Source organism: Pezoporus occidentalis, unplaced genomic scaffold (assembly GCF_034315485.1).
Source record: "Pezoporus occidentalis ecotype Australia unplaced genomic scaffold, CSIRO_AGI_Poc_V1 ctg20, whole genome shotgun sequence".
In the NCBI taxonomy this organism is placed as follows: domain Eukaryota; kingdom Metazoa; phylum Chordata; class Aves; order Psittaciformes; family Psittacidae; genus Pezoporus; species Pezoporus occidentalis.
In genome coordinates, this window is record NW_026913856.1 from 4,822,892 (window position 1) to 4,850,888 (window position 27,997).

Below are 27,997 nucleotides of genomic sequence, written 5' to 3' on the forward strand. Positions count from 1 at the left end.
TTTAAAATTTAAAAAAGTAATGTAAATATCAAACAATAAAAAATCTAGGTGTCATAACTCATATAAACCAAGATAATCCAGAGAAAGACACCACTTGAAATCAGCTGTTGACTTCTGAGTATCACAACCAGCAAGGAGTCTGCTACTTGTCAGACACTCTTTCTCACATAGTTTCAAACACACTGTCAAAATTGTGTATAGCTTCAAGCTCCCAGGCCTTCTACACACATACCAATCACTCAATTCACTTTTTAATTCCCATTGTTTGGAGTCCTATCCCCAAATTTTTCTAAAGAAAAAAACTAAAAAAAACTAAAATATTGACTTAAAACTAGTTAGGTTTACAGAGGTACAGTCTGCTAAGAATGATGTATGTGTTTAATAATATGTTCCCTGGCTAATAAAATACTAGATTATTTTTGGACTACAGAATTTAAATGGAAGGAAGCTTAACCATTATGAACCTGTTTACTATTACCAAGAGAATAGCCAGTTGGCAGGTCAATAGCTATCAGCACAAATAAAGAACCGCAGCAGCCACCTGTGCTTAAGGCTTGTCCCTGTTAGGAAAAAAATAATGAAAGGTCAAAAACTGACAAGCAAAACTAGAGCATTCTGGGGCTTTTTTTCAGCTTAAAATAAAAAACTAGAGGACATTGGTCTAGGACCACTGATTTCAGAGTTCAGAGCAAACGACAGCCAGCACTTCCAGGCTGTTTATGATAAAATGGGCAGCAAATATCTCCATCAAACTTTTTCTCTAAATAAACAATTGAATCTAGGGCACGTTGAAATGGACAGGTTCTTCATGGCATGAGGATTAGCTGTGAAAGGAAGTGTGCATGCAGGGATGTTTCACCTTCCTGTGTGAATAGTCCCATCATTGAGCCAGTTGGAGATTGGCCATTTAGAGTTGAAAAGGCCAGTAGACACCTGTGTGAAGTGCGTCCTTCCTTTACCAGATGGAAATAGTTGGAGCCCTGAGAAAGTTCTCACTTATTGTCAACTGAATGGGTCGAAGAGAATCACACCTGCAGCAGAGCTGCACTGTGTATCTCACAGACCACCACATACTGGTTAGAATCATGTTCCCTTTAGTGTCAATGGGACTTTTGTTGTAGAACTTGAGGATGAGGCTATCTATTGCCAGCAGTGAACATTTTCAGAGGCAATGAAATCTTGTTCCTACATAATCTAAGACATACATCAATGCTGAAATTCAACACAGGGGAAAGAGTTTTTTTCCTTGTGATTTCTTCCACATGAAGACTATTCTTCCCACTATTTTTCTGTCCTAGAGACTTCTTCGTGTACATATGTGTGTATATACTATATTAACATTTGCATATCATTAAAAGTAAATTAGTATCATGTGCTGATTCAGATATTCTCTACTGTAAGCATAGAGAACAACTGTATTAGTAAATGACAAAAATTTAAAGGCAAGTACCCTACATAAAAAGTAAAAAGCTCCTTATTAAAGATACAGGAATATTATAATCCCAATATCAGCTACATATTGAAATATTGCATGTTTAGGTGTCGGATAAACCTACAAAGGCTGTAATATTTTTTTCTTTTATTTCTTTCCAATGCAACACCAAGACACTTGAATCCAGTCCAAGTTGGTGTAGTCCAAAGATGTGCCATTTTTCAGAAGGAAAGAAATCTTCATTTAGTAAAAAATGGGCTAAAAAAGCAGAGCAGAGGCTTAAAATTCCCCCAAAAAATCATTACAATTGATCCAGTCAGAAAGTAGGCTGGTAATTTTTTTTCAGAACATTTTCTGTAATCACAAATTTTCTATGACTTCTATGATTCGATATAGGGGAAATTTAGGAAAATGCTTGTTAACTGACTTCCCTTTTAAGGGCTCAGCATGTCATACAGATACAGTAGCAGCACCTGCAGAGCGCTCCTGTGCTCCTGACCACCTCCTGGTGGTTTCTTAAGGCTTGGGGAAATCAAACAGCACTTCGCAGTTTTATATCACTTATCCTATTTACAAGTTCACCATACCTTAACAGCTGTTACAGATATTAATGGCTAATCAATTACTATTACTGCAATTATTCTTCTCACCCACAAGGAAAGTCTTAAATAAATGGTCAAGAATTAATTTGGGCTCCAGCTGATAAGGTTTCTTCCCCATGCTTGTTTGCATACACTTCCCTTCTGAACCCTGATAAGACATTTACAGAGTAAAATAATTATTGTTGCTACAAACAACCTTTAATTCATTATCACAGGACCTTAACCTGGACTTGCTGAATGTTACATAACCTTCTGGTACCCTGACCCTGTTTGTACAGTTTAATGATGACTAGTAGTGAGAGCACAGACTTGCTTTCATGGCCTAGGACCAGCACACCACCCAAAGAGCTGTTCAGCCCACCCTGTGACCAAAGGAAATGCTTCCACAATGGTCCAAGGTAACACAGAATGCAAAAAATGACATTGCCTGCAACTTTCTACTTGCCAAAACACTATTGCCAAGGGGTCAGCAAAGGCTGAGACCACTGCCCTACAGCTTGTGCCATGTGTTCCCAGAATGATCAAAAAAGCACAAGGCAAGGCATGAAACCTGAATATTGGGGCGTGATTTATCAACAGAGGTGAGTTCGGTGGACTCAACAAACCTTCAGAAGGACAAGCTCACAAGGGTTTGACTGGATAACAAAGCTACAGGTCTAACTAGGCAGAGGCTGATTGCAGCAAAACGGGCATAAATCAAGACACCTTCTCAGCACACACAATACACTTTTATCTTCCTTTGAAAGCAAATTGTCAACTTTTAGTTCTATGTCGGCTTGCTAAACAGTATAAATTTTTTTCAACTTCACTATTTCCCAGAATCAAGCCTTTAAGTTTATAAATAAAATCTTTAACTGCCAGAAAAATGATGGGTTTTATGACATATAGGAACTTCACTACAAATATTTTAGAGGAAAAGCTCTAGTTCTCAAGGGTACCTTGTTTTAATGTGCTATTTCTTTGAAATCTTGAAAATATTTGTGAACTGATTTGTAAAAAAATAAATCTCAATATATGCAATTCTTAGTCTCATATGAGGTAATAAGGGGGTTGTGAAGAGAGACACCACTATATTTGCTTCCTTTTCCTGTACAACCTAAATTCTGTAAGTCAGATAATCAATCCACAAGAGCAAGTCAGGATGAGTGGCAAACTATCCAAGGCAAACTCTCCGTCACTTGAGTTTTTAAATTAAGGTTGAATGTATCTCTAAACTAAGTGCTCCAGCTCTACCATAAGCTCAATGAAAAAATTACTAAGTAAAATCCTCTAGCTTATGGGAGTCAGTCAAGATGATTTTAATGGTTCTTGCTGGCGTTAAAAATCAGTAATATAGGTGAAATGGAAACTATGGTTGAGATTCATCCACATGAAAAGCCCTGTGATTAAATCTTTTCATGCAATTTCAGCCAAAGTGCTTAGAAAATCTTAGACCACCCTGCACCCAGTGCAATTTTTAGGGAAAACCCCCTGAACTACACATGGAGAAGAATGGCTATGTCCAGCCTTATTAAGGTTTCATTTTGCATATTGTGAGAGCAAATAAAAAGGGCCTTCTGCCCCAGGGTTGCTGCTAGAAGAGAAAGACCAGCTGGGACCTCTTGTGGAATCCAAGGGAAGCTTAACATTTATCTGCTTTTGCTCTTGTTGTTGTTTGTTGGAACAGCACTTAAAATGTCAATCTCCAAGGAAAAAACCTCAAAGGAAGCTTTTTTTGACCTATCAGCAAGTTTCAGAAGGGCTGGAGTCAGTGGCGGCTTTGCTACGTATCCTCCAGGCTCACCAAACACCCAGTCTGTAATGAATAACACTAAGGCGCCAGTGTAGGAGGACACGCACCTTGCAGCGTGGTACATGAGAACCTCTGGTCTGTGAACCCAGAAACCTTCTCCATTTAAATAACGTCTATTGTAGAAAAAAATTTATCACGGGAAACACTGACTCCACAACTCAGTAACATAAATCATCTGTTGAAAGGCAAAACACATGAAATTGCCTTGAGATTTGAAGCCTCTTGGGAAGCGCATGATTTTAGCATACCACATGTGGCCAAGGCTTCTCACTGACTCCTGAAACTGGCAGGTGCCCACTGCTCCTCCAGCACGCATACACAACCCAGGTCAGTGGGCAGAAACTGACCGCAAATACATTCACACAAACTGTACATGGGTATTAGTAAACACACAGGTTCCACCATAAAGAGATTATATGACTCTTCCCTGGCGTCTGGAATGCACATTATGTTACCAAACAAAGGAAATTATGCAAAGTTAGCCCCAGAGGCAGAATAACCATGATCCGCTTCTACTTGTGAATACTGGGCAAACACTTACTAGCCACAATTAATTACCTGCCTCTGCTCGTTTTGTTAAATGATCAAAGTAATACATCCACCGGTAGCACAAGAATGTGACTATTTGTATAAAATTACATATATACAGTAGCGGTGCAGGGCCAGATCCTGCAGTATTTGTCACTATTCACATGCAAGTCACCTCACTGCAGCAATTGCTTCCCATTACATAGCATCAGGACTGCAGGATGCAGCCAGACTCCTGCAATATTAAGGTGATAAGTTTATACAGCAAGAGCATGGGTACAATCAATTGTTCTTAGATTCCTTCTCTCCCCCATCGGCCCACCCTGACACACATGAAATATTTGTGAAATCCACTTCAGAATGACCAGACAAGGTACTGAAGTAGTACAGTCAGTTCATTAGTTGGCTCTTACAGGACCACTTCAGGAATTAGGATGGAAGTATATTACTTCTTTTCCTACAGGATAACTTCAGTGAATACAATAACCCTTGTTCCAAGAGATACTGCCTCACACACTCTATCAAATGAGCATCAATTGCCCCCTTTCAGCAACAGCTGTGCAAAAGACTATTCTACAAGCTTAAACTTTCTTTCCTCATTTCTTCAGCACTGTGCAGCATTTTGTATCAGCAGCAAATCACACCGAGGTCCTTCAAAATCAGGTTTTCTGGATCACACAGAGTCGTATTTAAACCTCAATCATATGTGGTCAGTTCACCTCCTGCACAATACAATCAGAACTGTGGATCTCGCTCACGAGTTTGGCTGCACATGAGAACTGTATTATCAACCCATCTGTAGCAGAAAACACAGAGCAATAAGGATTCTAGCAGGGATTGGCTCTTGGGCCATTAATGTCCGAAGCAGAGTTCGCCTGCCCACAGTAGGTTTTGGAGGCAGACTGCTAAACTTCCATCTCAGGCAACTGAGTCCATATTTTGCTCACAATAAAGCAGAAGTTTTGCAGCCTTAGCAAATCTGGCCCATGGTTTTACTTTCTTTATGAGAACTTTGTATATGCTCTCCTGGCAAAGAAAAAGGAAAACTTTGCAATGAAGGTATGGAATTAGGTTAGCTAAGTTTTGATAAAAGTGCGTACAAAAGGAGCCCTACTTAGAGCCAGTGCAGACCCTTTAAAACACATACACAAATATTTATGTAGTTTCCCTTTCTTTTAGAAATTGTTTGTTGCTGTGTTTGATCACAGTACTTCTCCAGCTCCTAATATTTTTGGATAATGTTCTTGCTTTCATTTGTAATCGCTCTTTATTCGGTGTGGAAGATGGATTTTTTCAATTTTGTGCTATTATATACCTTAGCACGGAAAGGATTAGATGGGTTTTTCTTTTTCCTTTTAGTCCTTATTTAACTGCGTGTGAGCTTCAGGGATTTATATCCCAGTAGGTCTAATTCCAGGATTATAGGTATCTAAACATCCAGTAAATCATTTAGCAGCATATAGGTTTAAAGCAACTCCAAATAACCCCTCCGATTAGCTCTCCAGCTAAAAACTTAAGTTAGCTAGAAGCACTAGATTTGAGTAAGAGTTATAAAGTAATACAGAATCACTAATTTAGAGTCTGATTCTGCTTGCTTCAAAGGCGCTGAGATAAAATTTATACACACTCCAGCGGGAACAGGGCAAGGCCTTCATATCCTCTTGCTTTAGATGCCTTCCTTTTTCCTAGCCAAACACTAATCAGGCTCCTCCTCCTCTGATTTAAGGTTCAGCTCTCATTCCCATAACTGTTGCATTCTTACTTAGATAAACGCTGTCAGGTTAAGTTGACCCGAAGTTTAGATTTATTAAAAATGAAATGAGCAACAGAAAGCTTTCTGCGTTTGTTTTTTTAAATTCCAGTGAAAACAGCTTCTTGGTTTGGACTTCAATTTCCCTTGGCATCATCTACAGCCTGAACATTGCAGCACTGTGCTCGTACATGAAAACAAATAAAAGGACAGAGAAAAGTGAAATTGAGTTATAGGTTTTTCCTTTTTGGGGCTTACTGACAAGTAAACATGTGGTATTAAAGATCAAAAGCGAATCTGGGTTTCTTGAGATCTATCATTCAGAACAACCAAAAGCAAAACTAATAAGCAAAGATAAGGGAAACAGCGCTTTTAACTGTGCCTTTTAATTTGCTCGTGCCCCTTTAAACATGGCACAGCAAGTAAGAAAGGCTTTGCCCTGACAGAGCACCGAGTGCAACCACAGACCTGTGCTAGTTCCCACCAGGTGTGTCTGAGGGTTTGTCATGCTGCGGTTTATGTACGGCATTGCTCCACTGGCACTAACACCAGGAACGCCGCACAGGCACAGGTGTTTCCAGGTCAGGTTGCTGGTTTGGATTGAGGTGCATGAGAGCGTTATATCCATCATTAGATGTATTCATAGCACCGATTCTCTCCAGCCTGTGCAAGTTGTACCTGACTGTTTTGTTGCAGCAGGGAGCAGGAGACTGCTAAGTGACACAAACCACAGCATGGAGGCCACTTGTCGCACACGGGGAAAGAACCTGGTTGCTCTAACAGGGCCTGGAGGAAACCAGGACTGCATCTAGGGTGTGGTAAAGTGATAAAACTGAGCATCCCTCCCACCCTTAGGGGTAAGTGCTTGTTTAAACTCTCTTTGTATTGGGTGTGTCAGAGGTGTGGGCCTAGAGGATCTGTCATAGCCAGAATTAACATGTGTTCTTCTTCTGTAGAACAGATATAAAAAGGCCTTTCCAGACAGAGATTTTTCCCCTGCATGAGTGTCAACACAGAGTTCATTTCAGGCAAGTTCTGTGGTGAAGAGAAAGGTAAGGTTAGGTGAGGAGCCCTACCCATCAAACCAAACTTGAAGGAAGGCCAGGACCGCAGGGCTGGATTAGGACTGGGCACATCCCAGCACATAGGGTGGTGAGTAAGATACATCTCCTCAAGAAGGCATCGAGCCTCAGAAACACACCTTGCATTTGAAGTTCCCTTCCTCATACAGGATGGGAAGGTGGGACTATTCGTTTTCCATGCAATACCTACCATCCTATGCACTGGCTCAGGCAATAAGGCCAGTGAATAAAACGAGCAGATAATCATGATTTCCCTTGCCTCCATGTCCATCCTGCAAATGGGCAACCAAGCAGGTAGGCTTGTTTACTCCTGCATGCCTGGATCCGTGGTCCAGATAGCTAACCAAGCGCACAACAGAGTGTTCAGTTCATTTGCTTTTAACTCCTGCACAAGACAAATGAAGTCACCATGTGGCCTTCCTTTACTGACCACTCAATCTTCTCTGCAAACCATTCCCTACCTATGGCCACAGCACGTTCACTTCAAGCTCTTCTTAAAAAGGGCTTGAGAAAGCTCATTTATAAATGGATGAACTGTGAATATGGAGAAATAACACATTCCATTGGTGCTGTGTCATCCTGCTCCATCATTCATAAAACCTCATGTGTATCTAGACCCTGTCAACAGATCTGCATTAAAGACCATGCAGTATCAGCAGTCTATAGCGTCAGAAACGGACAACATCTAAATCCACCACCATTTCAGTAACATCTCTGCCTGATTATGATAGATAAGGATTTGAGGAAGGCATGTCAAAGATAAAAGGAAAGCTACCCCTTGCTCTTGTTTAATTTCCCTTCCAATTTCCTAAAAGGCCTGTTGCGGGAATGACTGTCACCAGAAAGATACAGGGCCCAATTTAAAGCCATCGCACAGGACTGCAATAAGCAGTTGCAGTCTATAATTTTCAAGTAACACCACATTTATGAAAACTGCAATGATCCCTTTTGCTGTGATTTGTGGACTCTGATGGCAGAAGAGCCAACCTCTCTCTCGAGCAGCAGAGAACAAGACAGAAAGATGAAGAGAAACAAACTGGCTGCTGCCTCAGCATGTAGGCTGCAAAATAAATAAAAAACAGTCTTTAAAAGTGTTAATAAAATATCCGCTAAGAGTGGAAGGGGAGATTAGAGCTGACAAGTTGGCCATAGGGCCTTCTTCAGGCTCTTCCAGTAAGAACTGAGACAAGATGACAAGTTGAGAAATAGAACTCTGTTGACATGGCCTGCATTTTCATAAATTTCCTGCTTCTTAATATTAAAATAAATTAAAAAAAAAAATTCAAAATTCAAACCAACGCGTGCAATACTGCACAGTTCTGCTGAGTATCCTGTACCAGGCTTTGGAACAAACACAAGAGTCACTGAAAAGCCCATAATGGACAATGTGCTGTATTTACTCAGTAATCACCTCTAATTTTTTTCACTGAGGATTCTATTTGAGTGGAAAGACTTCAGCATGAGTTGGATGAAGTCCCAGATCATCCTGCAGTGTTTAGGGAGAGCAGTGTTACTACTAAAAGAGCGAACCAGAAAATGTACTGGTTAGAGCTTATTATCTTTTGGGTTTTTTTCCAAATCCTAATAAAATCAGCAGAAAAGCTTTCATTAGGTCTAATCCCTGTCTGAAAACCAGTTAAATTCTTTCTGAATAAGGATTAAAATTGTGGCATTTGGGAAAAATTCATGAAGAAACCTAGATGTTTTAATAAACAGCTGAAACAGCAAGTGTTTAGTGCCATTATACCTCTGAAGAGTCAAACCCAGATTCCCCATTATCACCATTTCATTCATTCCGTGCTTCAGGCAGCTTTAATGCTTCAAATCTGAAGTATCTCCTCTTCTCTCCCCCCACCCCCCAAAGCAGCTTCATTATGAAATAAATTATAACTCTGCCTCTAGTTTTGCTGTCTGGGAGTTTCTTTCCCAATCCAACATTTGGGAACTAGGAGTTTTTCTCTAAATTGCTCAGACTAAGCAGAAGTAACACAAAAGATTTTCCAATTACATCATTTTATTTTTATCATCATCATCATCATTATTATTGTCATGATCTTTTCTTTGGCGTTTTAGTTATTACCTAACCGAGATGTATAGTGCCGCACAGCACGTACTCTGCTTTCACATTTCAAGCGAGCATAGCCATGCAGAGATTAGAGGTCCAACAAAGAGTTTATCATAAGTGCATCTAGTATTGTTTCTAATCAGTGAACTGCACATAAGTACAACTATGCCAAAGGCTGGCAGGTTACAGAAGTATTCCTCATGCAGTGAGCTCAGTAACAAGGATGTTTCAGGAGAATGGGGTTTTATTAGCTTCACTCATATTTTCAGCTGCATGGATGTTTTGATGTTCACTCCACCTTCCTTGGTGGATGCAGTAGAAGATGTAAATCTTAATCCCTTCTGAGCAGGGAAGACTTGAAAGGTAACAGTATAAATCTGTCATCACCATATTAGGCATGGGGAGAAAGCAAGAAAGACCCTCAATATACAGTTTACACCCCTGTAATGAGTGCTACAATCCTAAACCTCAGCAGAAGAACTTAAATCATTAGTCCTGCTGGGGAAACCATGCCTGAAAAGGATAACATTTTGGCAAGGGCCTTCTCTTTGTTAAGGCTTTTGTTAAAGTTGTGTCAGAAGGTGGACTCATTTGTGGTGGAGTTGGCCTTTAAGTGAGAATACACTGGGCTTTTGAGAGATCATAAGAAAGCTGGACCTGTCAGCTGTGCTCCTGCCTTGAATTTCAAGGTCTAGGAAGGCCCTGATCATAGTCCATTCACCAGTACTTTAGGCTAGTTTCTGCTTAATGAAGTCTAGAGAAATAGTAAATGACTGTCCAAAGGCTGTCACTTACATATGTTGGACGCTATCTCCATGATAGAACATCAGAGATAGAAAGAGGCAGACCGGCAACAAGCTTTGGCAGCACAACAGTAGTGATAGACCAGGCACACATGAATAATAAGAGCTCTCCTACTCACTGGTTTCTGCCATTTTCTTACCCAAACAACCAAGGCTTCCTTTACAGGCTTGATCAATTGGCTGTGGCCAGTGGTATGAGATTCAATAAGGCAAATGCATTCGGTGCTGCATTTGGGCCACAACAACCCCATGCAATGCTCCAGGCTTGGGGAAGAGTGCCTGGAAAGCTGCTCAGTGGGAAAGGACCTGGGGGTGCTGTCTACTGGAGCTGAACATGAGCAGCTTGTGCCACCAGCATCCTGGTCTGTATCAGCACTGGTGTGGCAGCAGGACCAGGGCAGCGACTGTCCCCCCTGCACTGGACACTGGTGAGGCTGTACCTTTGATCCTGTGTTCAGTTCTGGGCCCCTCACTACAAGAGAGACATTGAGGTGCTGGAGCAGGTCCAGAGAAGGACAACGGAGCTGGTGAGGGGCCTGGAGCACAAGTGTGATGGGAAATGGCTGGGGGACTGGGGGGGTTTAGTCTGAAGAGTTGGAAGAGAAAGCTCAGGGGGCACCTTATTACTCTCAACAGCTACCTGAAAGGAGGATATAGTGAGATGGAGGTCAGTATCTTCTCCCAAGTTACATGCAATAGGACAAGAGGCAATGGTCTCAAGCTGCAGCAGAGGAGGTTTAGATTGGATATTGGGAAAAAATTATTCATAGAGAGGGTGCTCAGGTATTGGAACAGGCTGCCCAGGCAGTGGTGGAATCACTGTCCCTGGAAAAGTTCAAAAACAGTGTAGATGAGGCCCCAAATTATATTGTTTAGTGGTGGTCTTGGCAGTCCTGGGGGAATGGTTGGACTTGATGATCTTAAAGGTCTTTTCCAACCCAGCTGATTCTATTTCTGTGATTCCTCATACTACCAGGTGAGACTCTTAATGAAGAAGTTATGTAAGGCAGTTAGTTTGATTCACCAACTGCCACACTGGCAACACGTTTACACAACTTCTCCACCCAAAATCAAGAGATTTAACCTGTAGGAATAATTGTACCCCTTTGGCAAGGGTGGTATCAAACACAAGGCAATCAAAGCAGAGAAAAAGGGAAAGCAACATCATTTTGGATAATTTGAGCAAAGAGGTAATACATATCTCTGTGTCACAGAGAAGATTGGCCAATGCAATATACATTTATTCTTATCTCAGAATTGTATTTCTCAAAGTAAACCATGCTTAAGTTAAAAGGAAGCACATAAATCTTCTCTTGTTGTCATCTTGCAACTCAAAGAAGCTGCTAATTATATTATAGATCTTCCAGAAGTATGTATAGTAATTACCAGTTTCAGCCACATTATTAGACTTGCAAATAGAGTTTGCTCTTTGCAAGCCTGTCATGAGCACAGGGTCAGACCCAAAATTGGGTAAATAAGCACAGACTCAATAAAGTAGGTGGGAAACCTTAACTGTACCTACCTACTCCAATATGCACTGGATGAAAACACCACCTTTAAGATGTACATAGCTTCCATTTTGGTGTGCTCACCCAAGTCAGGAGTTACATCAGGCTTTCCTGCATGGCCATCTCATAGCAATCATCGGTGTTTGACTTGGGCCCAAACTCAATGTATTGGAATCAGGTCTCTTCAGATCTTAAAATGTTTCAGAAATAAAAGTTTCCTATTGTTCTTAAAATAAGAGTAAGTTAAAGGCCTCTGGAGTCCTTGAGAATCCCTTGAAACTGCATCCACCCGGATGATGGAAGCAGCTTTTTTCGTCATTTACATAAACAGGCAAAAAGGAAATATAGTTAAATAGCAGGGTCTGGTTATACTACCCACTTTCTCCATATACCATAGCTGAAGACAAAAAGTGCTACCAGCATTAGTCTTAAGTATTTACCTAAATTTTTAATGCTTATATCTAAATCTTAGGCATATATATGCATACATACATGGGAAGAACCAGTTCTATCACTTATTTGTTCTATTTGTCTGTGTTTTCTATCAACTGAGCACTGGCTGGAATTCTTAAACCAACAGGAATTATGTGGGCAAAAGACTGAATGATAGGCATGCAAAGTAGTTTTCAAAAGCATTATGTGACATACAAGCTGAACTACCACTATGAAGAGTCATGTTTTTGATAAAGTACTCTTAAGTACAACATATTATTCCACAGATAATATAGAATATAGATACTAATATATATCTACTCAGAATTAAACTTTCTTCCACATTACATCTCTCTACTATATGAAATCATTAAAATCTCTGTTTCCTCAAAAGGATGGTAGAAATGTAATAGTGAGTAAAATAATAGAGTAGACAAATGGTCAATATTTTCTCCTAGGCCAGTTGGGACATTTAAATATCATCATCTCTTCCTACCTCAAGCATCCTCTGAAGCCACAATAATATGATACAAGTATGTGCTCTCATTGTGAATTTAAAGTTGCAAAACTTTTTGATACCTTTACCAGAAAGGTTTAACATGACTGCAAAGCAATTTTTTTAATGAAAATAAGCCATACAGTCATTTAAACAAAGACATCTTCCTATTGCTTTGTGGCTGCAGTGTCTACTCTTGCAAAGTACCAAGGCTTCTCTGTTCTCATTGAGAATAAGAGTTGAAATAAAAGTGGAAAACATTCTTCTCTGCCCAGCTGGATGGACAGTGTTTAATGTGTAACATCCTCCTTGGGAAAAGACTCTAAAGAAGAGTTTCAAGATTAATATCCAATTTCCAGGCTTTCACACTATTTGGCAATCACTCAAATCTAACAGTGAACCAAGGGAAACGTTAAAAAGCCAAAGGCCACAAACCTGTTTAAACTAGTATAGGGTTCAAAGTTTCCTCCAAGATCTTGAGCTATAGTTTCCAGGTATCACTGAAGTAAAAAAAATAGGCAGCCCCACAGATAAGCTCCTATTTACTCTAGATGAACCAAAGAACTATAATGAATCACACTTTGGACCTTGTTCTTAGCCATAATTAGTACCTGATTATTTTGGCTGCTTACTGAAAAGTGACTTCAGTACAAACTACAACCTTTCTGAAGTGTTTAGGAGCAAAACAGCTGGAAAAATAAAAAAATAAAAAAAAGAAGGAAAAAAAAAACCAAACAGTTGCTACTAATGGGGAAAATGATGGTGAGGAGATATTTATGCCTCCTTGCCAAGTGCCTGCTGCAGTCATTGATATTCCTGTTCTTGCTGAAAACTTCGTAAGAATTCCACTGCCTCCAGAGATTGCAAGAGAGTGTTCACAACCAGAAGCGTATGTGTGAAAGAAAGCAGAGACAAAAAGAAGTAATAATGCAGAGTCCTTACTTGTGCTTGGCATCTACAATCCCCTGGTTGTTACACTGTCTTGACATAGTACTGGTTTTAGTTCTCTTACTGGGTGTGATCCAGATCCTTATATTACAGCTTTCACAAATGAGACTGCCAATAGGAATCCTTCCTCTCTTTCCGACCATCTTACAGGAATAAAAAAGGGTACAGTTTGAGGGAGGCAAACCATTTAACTGTTCTCCTTTAAATAAAGCACAGTAAAAGTCCATTTTACTATTCTAAAACTCCAGACACCGAGCTTAATGAAGGTAGAAGAACATAATCAGTATCATTATGCTCAAGTAGCACACAGTTATTTATATGATTGTTCATCCAAAATACTAAGTACTGAACACAGGTACAGCAAAGAGTGTAAACAGACAAGGAGAACTAGAAGAGGAGACAGAATACAGGCTAAGTCAAGTATAGCTTTTTAAAAAAAATCAGTTTCATTTTCTAATGACAAAATACTGAACAACTTTTTCCTTCCTTAGAGAAGACAAAGTTTTTTCTCAATCTGCTAAATACTTGCGTATTATGTGATGTCCTCATCTGATTACCTGATGAAATTAACTACTCTGCACGTTAAGATCTGGGCCATGACACCTTATGCCAAATTACTTTTTTAGTAATGCAATCTTTTAGTAATGCAATTACTAAATTTAGTAATGCAATACTTTTTTAGCCTGCAATCCCTTTCCTGCAAAAGAGAACTAAACTAACCTTGTTGATAGTTAGGGAAACCCCTAAGTTTACAGTTAGTATGAAATCATCTTATATCTGAAGAGGGATATATGTCTTTTGCAGTGAGATTCACAGGATCTCTCTTGGCAGCTGATAAACAGTTGTCACAGCTGGACAGGATCAGGTTCTCAGAAAAGTATGTTGAGCTTCAATACATTGACTCCAAGGTCACCAAGAAACCAGTTGAAAACAGGAAACATCTCTAGCCCCATGGATTATAAAGATTCCATATAACAAGTGGTTACAGTAAATTCCATTATAAGGAAATGCCACCAACAGCTAGGGCTGTAAGCTTTTAAAAACAGGGGGTGTGTCACTTGATTCTTGGAATCGAGGACTTTCTTAAATCAACATGAGTGAACTGGAGGGGAGAAAGACTGACACATTGTCCATTATTTTAGTCAGGTCTCATCTTTTTCCATAGAAATTTAATACCAAGCCAGTTTTTACACTGTTGGGTCCCAATGCACCATCCTGAATAACCAGCTCTTATCAGTTCAACAGGCTGGCACCGTGTATTCCGAGGATTGTCACTGACCTGTCCTCCCTGGTCTGGCTCTGCAGTGCCGGTAAACAACTACTGTCTTTCTGTGTGAGCAGCTCCTGCTGGCAGCTACTCCCTGGTCTGGAAAACAAATTGCAGACCATTATCAGCTCTTCTGGTAATTGCTGCAGAATGGAAACTGAGTGCAATAAATCACAATATCATTATACTAAAGCCCAAATGGTCTGGCACATTTTTTGCTTAAGATGGTTAATACAGAAGTGGTGTAGCCTACAATGGTAGACAAAAATACCCTATATTGACTGGTTTGCCTGTGGGCTTTTTTTGTACTTGTTTACATTGCAACACTTTTTAAATTACTAAAAATAACTTTGTCTTTAGCTACAACACTAACATTTTGGGTTTTAACTCTTTGGGAAAAAAAAAAAATCCCTCAGTCTTCATATATGCAAGCCTTGAACTCTGCACGAGGCATTACATCTGTAACAGAGGTACCCCACATACCTAGTGACTATCGGCTAAAGGTTGCTGTATTTTCATTGTTTGTATACTGTCTTGAAGGCAAACGTGCAGTGACCAACAATATCTCAGTGTTTACATGGACATCACATGGTTTCCAGTAAAGTTTTTCATGCCCAGGCAAGAAGTTACCTGGGTCAAAGTAAAGTTCTCCAAAGTCCAATGTAACACATGAACTTCAAAACTCAGATCTTAAAAGAAAGAAGATGCAAAACCAGGCAGTTTCAAACAATCATTAGGTCATGTGAACAGGAGAAGTTTGATGGGATTTCCCTTGGGATATTCCAAGAACATGTACAAACCCAGGCTCTGAGCCAGAAGGATCCAGGCATGTCAGTGAGGTGCACGATAGGGAGAAGTCAGCAGTCGTGTTCAGAAATATGTGTTTAATGTTCAGCCAAGGAGCAACATTAACGGCATTTGTGGATTTGCCATATGCCCAGAGAAAAGTGCAAGGATGGAGTAGAGGGAAAGGAAATAAATAAAACTGGAGAGGGAAAATTATATATAATAGAATTTTGCTTCTCCCTCCAGTTCCAGGCCAGCTCATCAAAGCCAAAAGGTAATTCCATTCATTGCACTATCTTCCATCTTGTTCAGATTTCATCCATGAATAAGCAACTGGATTTCTACCAGACAACTGGAAACATACCAAAAGCACAACCCTCTGACATGCTAGCAAAACTGGAATTAGATAAAACATTCATGAGAAAGACCCACAGATTTAGTGGATGTGACTTTCATAAATGTTGGTGTTCAGAAAGAGCAGCTTTATAGAAAACATTTGCCCCTATTCCACAGTCTCTGCTAAAATGAGTTTAAACTATCCAAGTATCAAATGTATCTTCTTTTTTTTTTAACTTTTTTTGATGGTGGCATCATTATTATTTTCATCCAGTTAAAAAAAATAAAAGGCTTTGCAGGACTTGTACTAAACAGGTTAGGATTATTATAATCAAGTTTTGATTGAAATACTATTAATGATCTGTCCTGGGAATACAAAGTATGATTTTTGGATTGATAGCATGTTTGTGATGGAAAGCACATTGTTTTAATCGGATTCTTGGAGAAAATACTGTAAAGCTTGTATAATTCATATTTTAATCCAGACTGGCCTGTGCGCATGTACGTGGCTGCAAACATTTACGTTCATCACTACTTCATAGGGAAAAAGTATGAGACAGAGCAGCAGATAAGGCAGTATGCCTCTTTTCAACCAAGATCATGGAAGTGCTACTAGATGCTACCACAACTGACAAAGGCCACATTGCCATCAGTGCCAGACACACCTCCCCTGGCCATTGGCCACGGTGAGCAAGGCTGTTCCCTGCCTGCACTTCAATTTTTGTGACCCTTGTACAGCAACACATCTAAGCTAGAAGAAGAACCATTAAGCATTTTCTTTCCTTTTAATATTCACTACTCTGTATGTTCAAAGCAACTGGTACCAGCAACATGCTATGAGCCGCACTCTGTACGCTGGTAGCTGCTCTGGCACTGAAAACAAGACGCTGACTAAAGGTAGGGTAAAACAGTGGTATGGAGCAATCCCAATTTAATTGAGAGCTGACAGCTATTTACATCACCAAGGATTTAGCTGCAGTGTAACTGCTCTTATGACAAGCTGTGCAGCTTTCAACATTGGACAGTATACTTCCAAATCTTTTACGTTTTGACAGTCTCCCTAATCATTCAGCAAATAAATCCCCAAATGGCATTTTCAAAAATGACAGGTTTACTGCTACCATCTTTACAGCAGCTATTCCACAGCAACTGTTATTTTTGGAGTTGTTGGGGGGTTTTGATTATTTAAGAAAAAGAAACAAAACAGGCTGCTGCCAGTACTCTTAACCCAATAAGCACTGCCTCTTACATACAGACAGTGAAAAACTGATTACATTATGGAATAGTCAGTAACAATGGCTCTTATACTACCATCTATCTACATAAATGTAACTTCTGGTGCTGGTGAAACCTAAAACAATGTATTCAAATACAGACTACTTGCTACCGCTTACTCATTATTTCAGCGTTATCATATCGCTCAAATTAAATACAAGACAATGTCACGTCCAGTCTGAGCTTCTGGTATCAGAAAATGCTGCAGAAGTGCACAATCCACAGGACTTGTCTTTCTACAAAACATTTTACTGATTGCAATTCTATCAACAAAAATGAAATTCTTATTTAGAAGAGTGGATACTGGCAGGGGAAACTCTAGAACAGCTTTGCTAATTCCAGCTCTGTCAGATACTTCAGTTTGCCAAATACCTGCATGGATTTCTGAGTGTCTCCCTCCAGCATTACCCTGTCTTACAGTGACCATTCTCAATACTAATGTTATTTCTGAAAAACAACTTACTGTGACAACATTTCAGCTAGAATCAGCATTGTCTTTAGGCATTTGGGCTGTGTCTGAACTGTAGAAGAGGTGTTTCCTCAGTCTACTCCTATTCTTCAGCCATGTCCACAATTCCATTTTAGGCCAAAATCCAGAAACATATCACAACTTAATCCTCTTGCTCTTTTTATTGTGGGAAGGAACCCAGGTGCATGTGCTGGATGGGAACTTAAACGGATGCCTGCGGCACCGGGATCTCCTGGCACATTGCCACTACTTTTGCAGTCCTTGCAGTACAGAACATAGTCTCAGATATGAGGTGATGAGTGCTGCATAAGACACATCAGCACTTATCACAGCATTATTGAAGTTGGGGGTTGGAAGAAGATGGACACATGGGATGAAATCTATAGCTGCCATCCAGTTCCACCTTCCTCCCAGTGCAAGGCTAGTGCAACCTGTAGATCAGACCTGGCTTTGTCTGTCCAAGTCCTGAAAGCCTCCTTGGATGGAGGTCCCAGGTCTCTCTGGGTTACCTGTCCCCAGCTGCACTGCCCTCCCAAATGCAGTGAGCTATAGGAGGAACTGAGGAGTTCAGCAGTGCTCATAGCACCAGGCCTCTTAGACACAGTCTAAATGCATTTTCTGAGAACTGTAATCAGCTAATAAAATATTTCTAATCTCTGAGCTGCATAAGAGGCATGGTATTTCATTGACAGTGATTGAAGCATTTATCACTTTACCACTTGTTTTCCTCACTGAAGAGAACCATTTATCTGCAGTGTCACCTGGAGAATGGTGGGTGTTGTCAGAAGATCAAGGTCCAGCATCAGGTTATGTAACAAGCATTAACCACTTCATCCCACTTCCCTGGGCAGTATTTTAACTTCATTTTTTATTGAGCCCGATTATTAGTTTACAACAGGCTGTAAATGATACAAGCAGCAAACCTAGATCACCTCCTACTGGCCAAAGAGAGAGATGACTTTTTCCTTCAATTGAACATCACTGCTCCTAAACCTTTGTCCTGCAAAGGACAAAGTTTCGGCAGCCTTAAAAAGCACTAAGATCAAAAGACAGTTCTAGCTAGGCTAAACTGCAGTTATTTATGTGAGCATTAGATCATTATAGGAGATTATCTTCTAACGGTTTGAATTTTTGGGTTAATAGCAGGGTTCCCCATATATGTGCAATCAGCCAGTATAATAGGGAGTTTCAGCAAATCAAATTAAAGGGCCCAGGAGGCATCTGCCCACTTTCTGTAATCAGAAACAAATTCTGAAAATGAAAAAAGATTATTTTTTTTCTTATTTCTTGTAATCCATTTCTACAAAATGGGGTTTATGCAGGCTATTGTAATATGGGGGAAAGAGCATATTAAAAGTGTAATATATTCTCTTTACTGATCATGATCTGAGAGTTAAAAGTGTGTTTGAAACATTGTGTTTTGCAATCCAGTCTATGTGATGAGTGATAAGTTATATAGCCATAATTAACAGTGGTGATAAATAAAATGTATTGCATTCTGTACAGCCCTATTTGCATTGCAAAAATCCCTATTTAGATTACAATGAACTCTAAATTACAGAGTAAACAAGTTTTGGCTACATCTTGGGGCCCAGCAGGGAGGAAGGTATCGTTTGCCACCCCAGCAGAGGAATGCTGTTTACATCCAACTGGACTGTACTTGGAGACTTTGCAGCTTTAACACACAAGGGGCTGCAATCAGACCCCCTCCCAGCCTCTGTGCTTAGTGGTTTTTATTGGACGGCTGTAGGCTCTCTACTCAACACCAGAAGCTTTCAGCAGTGCTTAACTTTCCCAAAAGTGGTTAGGGCTCAGGGGATTAGGCTGAATATAGCCTACCTTTGAGTCAGCTTGCTGGGCAGAAGACTGCCGGGTCACTGAAATGAAATGCTATTGTGTGCTTTCATAAATAAACAAGTCTGTCATTTCATTTTGGAATAGCAGTAGATAAGGGACAATAGGACATTTAAACTCGCTCTTGTCTTTCCCCTTATGGAAAACATAGCAACATTCCAGTGGCTCAGATCACCCTGACCTCTGTCAATCTGCGCATCAACATGAGGATGATACAGGCTATGCTAATTGTGATGGTTGATGATCTCTTCTTAGAGTAGTGTTAAGAAGAGAAGGATGTTCACCTTCCAATATCCAAACACTAACAGGTCGCCAGTAGGTATTTGACACGTATACTCTTCTGTGCTCTAACTGGGGTTTTTACAAAGTTCCAAGTGTATGCTTCCTTTCATTACATGCACACAAAAGGCTATGAGGAGTGAGACAGCTCCAATTCTGATGATGTCAGGATGACAAGAGTGTCTTTTTTTGACCTGGCAGGGTAAGATGAGGTCTGGAAGTGGTACAGACTGTGAACAGCACCCAGAGAGGACTTGCATTAAGATCTGTTTCAGATATTGGAGGCTGACTGCCACCTAGTTTCACAACTCACAGAATCTCATAGGATCCCCAATCTCTTTTGGACAATCAGCTTCCCAGTTTCTATTCACTTTTCTCCATCAACGATGACATAAAATACTCCTCTCTATTGCCATCATGACCATGTTCCATGCAGTGATTTGTCAGGAGTCCCATCCTGAAGTCATCCAGAAACTGAAGGTGGTGCAAAATGATCAACTCTCAGCTACAAGTCCCTTGTAGAGCCAACCCATACCAGACCCACAACTCAACAGCTGCAGTGCAGTGCAGTAAATTTTTGCCTATCTGCAAGCTCTCAGATCACCACAGAGAGAATCACAGCACTGATTACCCAAAACATTCAACCTACAGAACATTCCATACTTAAGGGTAGGATGTTCAGAGTAATTTGAAGGTACTTGACAGGAATTGATTTTATCCTCCTTGTCCAAAATAGCTTAAATTAGTTATTCTACAGATATGCTGCAATTTTCTTCTCTGGACGAAAGAAAGAGGCAGGAATGTCTTCAAAACAGAAGGAGTCATTAAGCAGAGTAGGGCATTTTTCTATTTTTACTTTGGTGCATACTTTTGTTACAACTGCTACTTTTTTGTATATAACCTTAAATTACAATCAATAAGGATGTGCTTTTGATTCTTGTTGTAAATCAGCCCATATAATTTAGATTTAGGAGCTAATTTTGAATGCTTATTCTTTTCTACAAATAGTTTCTATAAAAATTGGAGCCAGAATAAAAGCTTGACTGGCCAGATATGACTCCTGTTCTTTTGAATTAAGTAGAATTCTCTTCCTCTTATCTGTGCACTCACAGTGTTTTTCTTCTTCATCCTCCCATTTACGGTTTGAATTAGGATCTGAAGTGCAGAAGAGGCCTAGGCACACGCATGCAACCAGTTTAAAAAACAAAACATGGAGGGGGAAAAAAGAGAACAGGTTTGGTGCATAACCTGAGGTACATCTACGCCACAATAAGCAGGCACCAGAATCTTCTGGTTCAGGTGACAACAGGAAAAATAAAACAACTTGTTAAAACATTACCTGAAGCAGAAGTTTCTAACTCTGCCAGGTGTGGTACATGCTTGAGCAACTCTTTTCAATTAAGCTATCATCCCTGAGATCCCTCGTGGGTGGCATGGCTCCATTCTGTCCTCAGTGTGAGCTAGATGTTCTACCACATGCCTTTACACTAATTATTATCTTTGCTGTCATATGTGTTCATCAAGAAGCCATGCTTTCATCATCCCAGCTCAGCACCCACTCCTGTGAGGCAGGTACTACAGACCATGGAACTGATGCCTCAGTAACGTGAACAGCCAAAGAGAGCAAAGATGCTTACCACAGCACACATTGCTCTTCTAAAAGTTCCCCAAGCTTCTTCCCAGATTCCCTCACGAAGCAGACATGTGCCACCAGTGACTGTAAAACCCAGCAGTTCCCAAGTCAAAAATGAATTTTCCATGCATCAGAGTTCCAAAGTCAAGGACAGAATATCTTAGCAGCCTCTGTATTCCTTGGCTACTAATTCCCCAACTGCTGAAGGCAATGGCAATGTAGCAGAATAACAGACAGATTTGTCTTGGAAAACAGGAAGACTTTCTGGCTGAATTAGCTTTTCTCTGCTGTCTCTAGAAACAAATCTCCCTAAAATATCAGAAACAAATCAATTTTACTGCTTTTCAGCAGGGAGCAAGGAAATTATCTTTTCTGATTTCAACCTTCCTCCAGTGTCACAAACCCATCAGGACAACTGATCTCCTAAGAATTTACCATACATTCAAATTGGACCCTGAAAATAGCCACAGAATGAAGTTTATGTTCAAGGCACCTTGAATCTGGAACCTCTCAAAACGTGAAGGGGTTAGGTCTGTACTTGTAGCTTTGTTTTCTGTTCCATTTCTACTGAAAGATAACTTAAAAAGTAAGGATTAACAGTTTATGGATAGAAATCTGTAAAAAGCTCTGCATCCAAGGTATTAGAAAGCAATATAAATTCTTTTGTGGAAATGTAAACGATATTTTAATTTAAGTAGGTATTATACCCAGTTGGTTAGATGGGGACAGTGAGAGTCTCTGACTAGCTTTTCTGGGAATCAGATAGGTCCCTAGATCATTAACTTAGTATTAAATCATCTTACAGATATAAATAAATTGAGGGACTTATTCAGGGACGTCTTGCAGAACCTAAGTACTTTCTAGATGAATGACTCATAAGATCAAAGTCAAGGAAGACACCCATTTAATTAGGGAGAAAGGTCTTGAGCAAATCTGTAACAACACCTTTGCCAGGGACAGAACTTTTCCTGTGTGCTCTCCAGTCTCACCTGGCTGTTCTGGAACACAGACTATCCTACAATCATTCAAATGAAGCTGAAAAGCAGCTGATCTAGGAATCCTACTCCCAATTCCAGACCACTCCAACCTCCGATAAATATTCAAAGGGTTTTCTACAGTGCAAATTACCCAACAGAACAGGTTTGCTGTCAGAACACAGCCTTGCACAAGTCAGCCTTTAAATTCCACTACAACTTTATCAGCTCTCCCCTTCAGATGCTAAAGTAGCCTGTGTTCACAGCACAGTTCAGTGCAGTTATTACATGGTCCCTTTGTATCACAGATGATCTCTGTCTGGCATGGTATACTTTCTCATGAAATAATCAATCATGCTATTAAGGAACAACTCATCCATCCTTGATGGCTTATTCAGAGCTAACCAGAAACCACAAAATTCTTTCACCATTCAAAAATATGCAGCACTTTCCTACCGAGACAGCCAACATATTTCAGCTGCCAACCTGAGCAGGGCAGTTGGACTCACTTTCCAGTGGACTTTCAGAAGTTAAAAAGCTGAATGTATTCTTAAAGTCAACACCCAAACCCCTCCCCTTTGTATTTCTGTGTTTTGCATGAACTAGGAAGTCTGGCATGTCAATAAGAAGAAAACATCTTTCGTTCTATGAGCTAATGTTTCCTCTGATGTAGTTATTAATTTAGTAGGTATGTGTCCATTATGGAGTGGAAATCATGGTCCTACACGCTTTATAGTGTGCCTTGGTTTTATACCAGCTAACTTTATTTCAGCTATTTATAATTACATTTCACAGTCATTGTTACTGTGGGGTTTAGTATCACAGAAACTGAAAAATGGATATTCTCACTACTGAATTCTCCTTGTCCATTTTGTTCCCTCCCCATTCAAAGCCAAGATCTTATTTTTATGATCATTCACCCTGCACCCTCACGGCACTGTCTCCAGATCTATTCTGAAGCAGCAGCACCAGACTATACTAAATCTCTGCCATGGTTTGTTTCTTTGATCTCTCCACAACATAGAATAGACAAGAGCACAGCCATTATAATGTGCTGCTTACAATTTTCAGTGGATATCTCAAAATTAATCTGGGAATCTGTTGAAAATGGTGAACTTCAAAAATCAACTGCAATTTGTCAAAATCTAGTGCACAATTTCTTATGAAGGGACTGTCTTCCTTGGGTCTGGCTGCTAGCAATACTTCAGAATTTATTAATTCAGTGTGAAGATAAACTTATGTAAATTTAAGTGTTACTTCCCTATAACCCAATTGCTTTTGTCAAGCAGTATACACAGTTCCATTTCCCTATGCTGCAGAAGTTAAATAAGGGACAATGGCTTACATGGCCAAATTTTCAAGTCCTTTTCCAGGAAGCACTTAGCTCAAACTCTCTCACAGTACTAAAACGTATGTATGGCAAAAAAGAGGATGAGCCCTGAAAACTAACCTGAGGAAGCAGAAGAGGATAACCATTTCTGCTCAGTTTGGTGGCACCATGGGACTATTGTACACCTCTGCGGCTCCCTCTCACACTGGCCTATGGTTTCTTTCATTCAGGAAATGTGAAAGTTGCCCTTATCTAAAAACTGACAAACATGAGAATATGTTGCACTGGCAAAAAAAGCATTTACCGTTGTCCCCCCACATCGTTCACTAGAAAAGCTGATCTGGGTTTTCTAGAAATGTCACAGTCTGAATGAGAGAACTATCAGTAAAATTATGATGGGGTACTGTCAACTGTCTGGACTGAGCCCTTTTTGCTGAAAAGCCACTGTTACCAACAACAGCAAAAACCAGGAGAATCTTAACAGCATGTAAGAAAGCATGGTGGAGACAGCTGAGAAGGACTTGAATGCAGTCTGTGCCAAGATCAGGCAGAGATTACTGTGATCTTTTCCTACCACATTTTCAGTCCTCATCTCTCTACAACTGTTAAATATGAAGAAATAAAGATGAATGAAAGCAGAAAAAAAAGGCAGGCATTTCAGAGAATGTAGGGAACAACAAAGGAGTGCAAGTGAAATAGTATCTCAGAAAAAAAGACACATCAATAAAAGTAATTACATCTTCTCCTTTATTTTGCTGTACTTATCTTATATGGTCTTCTGCTTTTCTATGCTTTGCTCAAAACAAAGGTATGACTGCCCTAATCATTCACTTTTCTATTACTGATTCTTCTCAATTTTGTAATTAAAATAAGAAAATACATCCAGCATAACTAAAATTAGAGGTACAAAATGGGTTTGCCGTTTGCCGTGTTGTATTCAGAAGCCTGGCATACCACAAACATAAAGAAAGAAAGGAAAAAATAGTTATCTGTTGCCCTAATTTAAGGTGTGTAATTAGCAAAGCAGGAATGCAAACACTTTCTCTGTTCAACTCACTGTGGGTGTATATATATATGACATATTTAATAAGAAGCTGAGCATCCAGCCACTAAGATGCTCCTATAAGCTGTACCACAATCCTCTTAAGGATTTAGGGAAATCAGAAGCTCAGCTTTGCCATCTGTGGCTTAATAAATATTTTCTTCGGAGGCTTTGTGCCTTGTTTTAGCAACCAAGAAAATAGTCATCCAGTAGTTTCTGAGACACGGCATTACCACAGAGCTCCTTTTGTCTTTCCTCAACAACACATTTCTCAAGTGGACAACCTGCAGTAGCTGTGCTGTATGAAGCAGCTGAAATACACCTTCCCAGCTTCATAGTGTGACCCAGCAAGGCTGTGTTAGACCAAGGGTTTCTGTGCACTCTGAATCCCTACCTTTGGGAGAAAACTGTCAAAAATGCCCATAAAAGCAATATTGCCAGGTCCCTTTCAGTCCCCGATGGACTTACAAATTGGCATGGTCCCACAGCAAAGCAGAGGATCCCTGGGGAGCAATTCCCACCTCTGACGCAGACCTCTCACATCCTCAGCTCTGAGGAATGTGATATATCAGAAAAGATCATGTGAAAATGTTGGTATATGACTCAAAGGATCCAAAATAATCCCTTCCATTTTTGCTCAGAGTCAATAGGCACACTATTTTTACCAGCGCTGTTTAAGCAGCATCAGCAGATGTAAAGCTTTTCTGCAGTTTTGTAGTTTCTTCACCAGATGCAGTGGTGGAGCTTCATTCTGTACTATCTCCACTGAGGACTTCAAGTTCTGCTTGCTTTAACAGTGCTATCCATACCTTCAGGCTCTGAAGCTTCAGAACTATCCAAACCTGGTTTAGAATGAAGGAAATCAGAAGCTGGTCATCTTCTAAGAGAAAGACAAATTAAAGAAATAAAGATGGATAGCATATCCCTCTAGAACTTCTGATTAAGATAAAGAGGGCTTGTGTAGACCAAGGGATGTTAGCATAAAAGGTGCTGGTATTTAACTGGGTTTAAGAAAGCTTCCTAGGGAATTCAAGAAAAAGTCAATAATTTCCAAAGCTTTTACAAGGAACTGGAAAAAGAGGGAGAGGAGTTTGGAAATAAATATATAATAGCATATGGAAAAAATATATTATTATATTGGCCCAGTGTTAAAAGAAAAAGGCTTAGAGCCAGAAAGCCTAATTTCCAGTGCTGACTTTGCCACTGGCTTGGTGTATGATGTACTTGGTGTTTGACGGTGGTGAAGTTGCCATTTCTCTCTGAGCCACAGATTCCCTTCACACGTGTGTATCAGATGTAATCGAGTTGAAAGCTCCCTCTTCTTACTTATGTTTCAGGCTTTGAGGGGTTTCAATTTCTGCTGCAGCCTGAAGCTGTTAAGTTATAAAAATAAAGGCAAAACAGAATGGAAACTATAAAATACTGTTGGCTGGTTTGTTTTGATTCTTTAATGGCTTCAAAAGTGATAGTACTCATAATTGCTCTGCTTTCAGAGGCAGATCCTGGGCCTGTGCACATGGTAATTTTTGCATGTATTTTCATCAGAGCCCTGTGCACAACGAGGCTACATTTTAGCTGGGAAACACATTGTGGTGGGAGTTTTGATGTACTGCACTTAGCACATGCAAATCTTAACAAGCACATCTGCAACTGCTTCAAGAAATGTTCTGTGAATAGAGCTACACAGGAATAAAACGCTGCCCATAGGATATTTCAGAAGTCTTTCTTTTCTGAAGAGCCATGTCCTGGATTCCTTTGTACTACCACACATCAAAGGGGTGGGGGGGGGGGGGGGACGACACAGCAAATGAAAATCCTTTGAATAATTTGTTCTAGGAGAGGATCTGCCCTTGTCAAATGAACACACCTCAGCCTATAATTGTCAATTTTAAGGAACGACTGAGAGATGCCATTTATTTAAATTGAAACAAGTACTTTGGAAAGCAGGCCACAAGCAGGGGCATATTTGCAAATCAGCTGCCAAACCAATGCATGCAAAAGACAAGAGCATTTCCACTTCGCATATCCAAATGGACAATTCTGACAGTTTCTATGTGCAGTTTATGTGAACTGCACATGTAATCATGGTAATTGCATGCAGAAATTGGATGCAAACTGCACAGCTAATTTGTTGTTTTTTTTTTAAGGGAGTAATCTTACAACACTGTATACAAAGGAGTCAAACAATAATTACAACGTGCTCTTCAAACCCTCTTAGAACAAACTCAGTGTTTCCATGCAGTTGTGCAAAACATTTTCCAGCTGTCAATGTGCCTGCACACTGATGCAAAGATACTTCTTTTTTCTAATAACCAGGAGAGATTGATGAATTTCAGTTGCTTGACAGAATGCTTGTATAGTATTTCTTAACGAAGGGTATCAACAGCAGCTTATATTGCTGGTCTAAGGAGTGCAGATCTGTAACAGAGCTCTTACCAGATCCATAAATGCATTAGAGAATGTGGTGAGGAGTCAATGGAGTTAGGGCAGTTTGCTCAGAAGGCCTCAGCTGAGACTGGGCATTTTGCCTGGGATGGCAAACTGAGGATTAAGGGCTTTATGGGACATGTGAACTCCACTCAAATGCAAACATAAGCATGATTAAAATTTAGCAAACTATGATGTACGAGCCCTTGGGCAAAATCCAGTAGATACAGCTGTATTTATAGGTTGATACAAAGAAGAACTGTTAGACCCAACAGCAATTCAGCAGCATGGGGTACACAGAGGAGTTTGAGATCTCTCATAGCTCTACAGTGCTATGAGTCTCAATCTAATGCAGCATATCTTTCTCTTTACAGCTCCCTTTGGCAGCTTTGACCATACAGTTACTATTTGGGACTATTTTTCCTATAGATCAATACATTAGCAACTATAATTAGGCTCACAGGAGAAAACAGCATTGTTCTTTCAAAAACCAGGTGTCTACACGGCTAGTTAGGTCATTTTTAGATGTTGGCTGAGGGCTGCACTTTAATGGTCTGTGCGGATAGTGAGAACAAAAGAAATTTGGAAACAATAAGAAAGATTAATGGAGAGGAAGGCAGTACTTTCTAGAATGGCTGTAGGGAATCACATACAATGAAACACTTCACCAGTAGAAGAGAAAGAAGTGGAAATGAGGTGTTAGTATCACTCAGGAAAATCAGAACTTCTGCTGCCAGTTTTCTGCAGCAAGAAGAAACCTGTAACTTCATTCTCAGGGTGGCAGGGACCAGTAACTGGTTATGAAACCTCCCCCTTACCTTCTCCAAGTGAATCAACTTTATCGCTAGAGGGAAAGGCAAGAAACACACATGGGAATAATCATGGAT

The 27,997-nt window shown here is 40.1% G+C and overlaps 1 long non-coding RNA gene across 1 annotated transcript; it reads right to left on the reverse strand.

Annotated features, from left to right (window-relative positions):
• Nucleotides 1–11,547: 11,547 nt before the first annotated feature.
• LOC134163396 (uncharacterized) lies at nucleotides 11,548–14,822 on the reverse strand. Its single transcript, XR_009964720.1, has 4 exons — nucleotides 14,718–14,822; nucleotides 14,159–14,306; nucleotides 13,433–13,581; nucleotides 11,548–11,752 (listed from the first exon to the last, which is right to left on the reverse strand). It is a non-coding gene; the product is annotated as an uncharacterized LOC134163396 (long non-coding RNA).
• Between the last annotated feature and the right edge of the window lie 13,175 nt (nucleotides 14,823–27,997).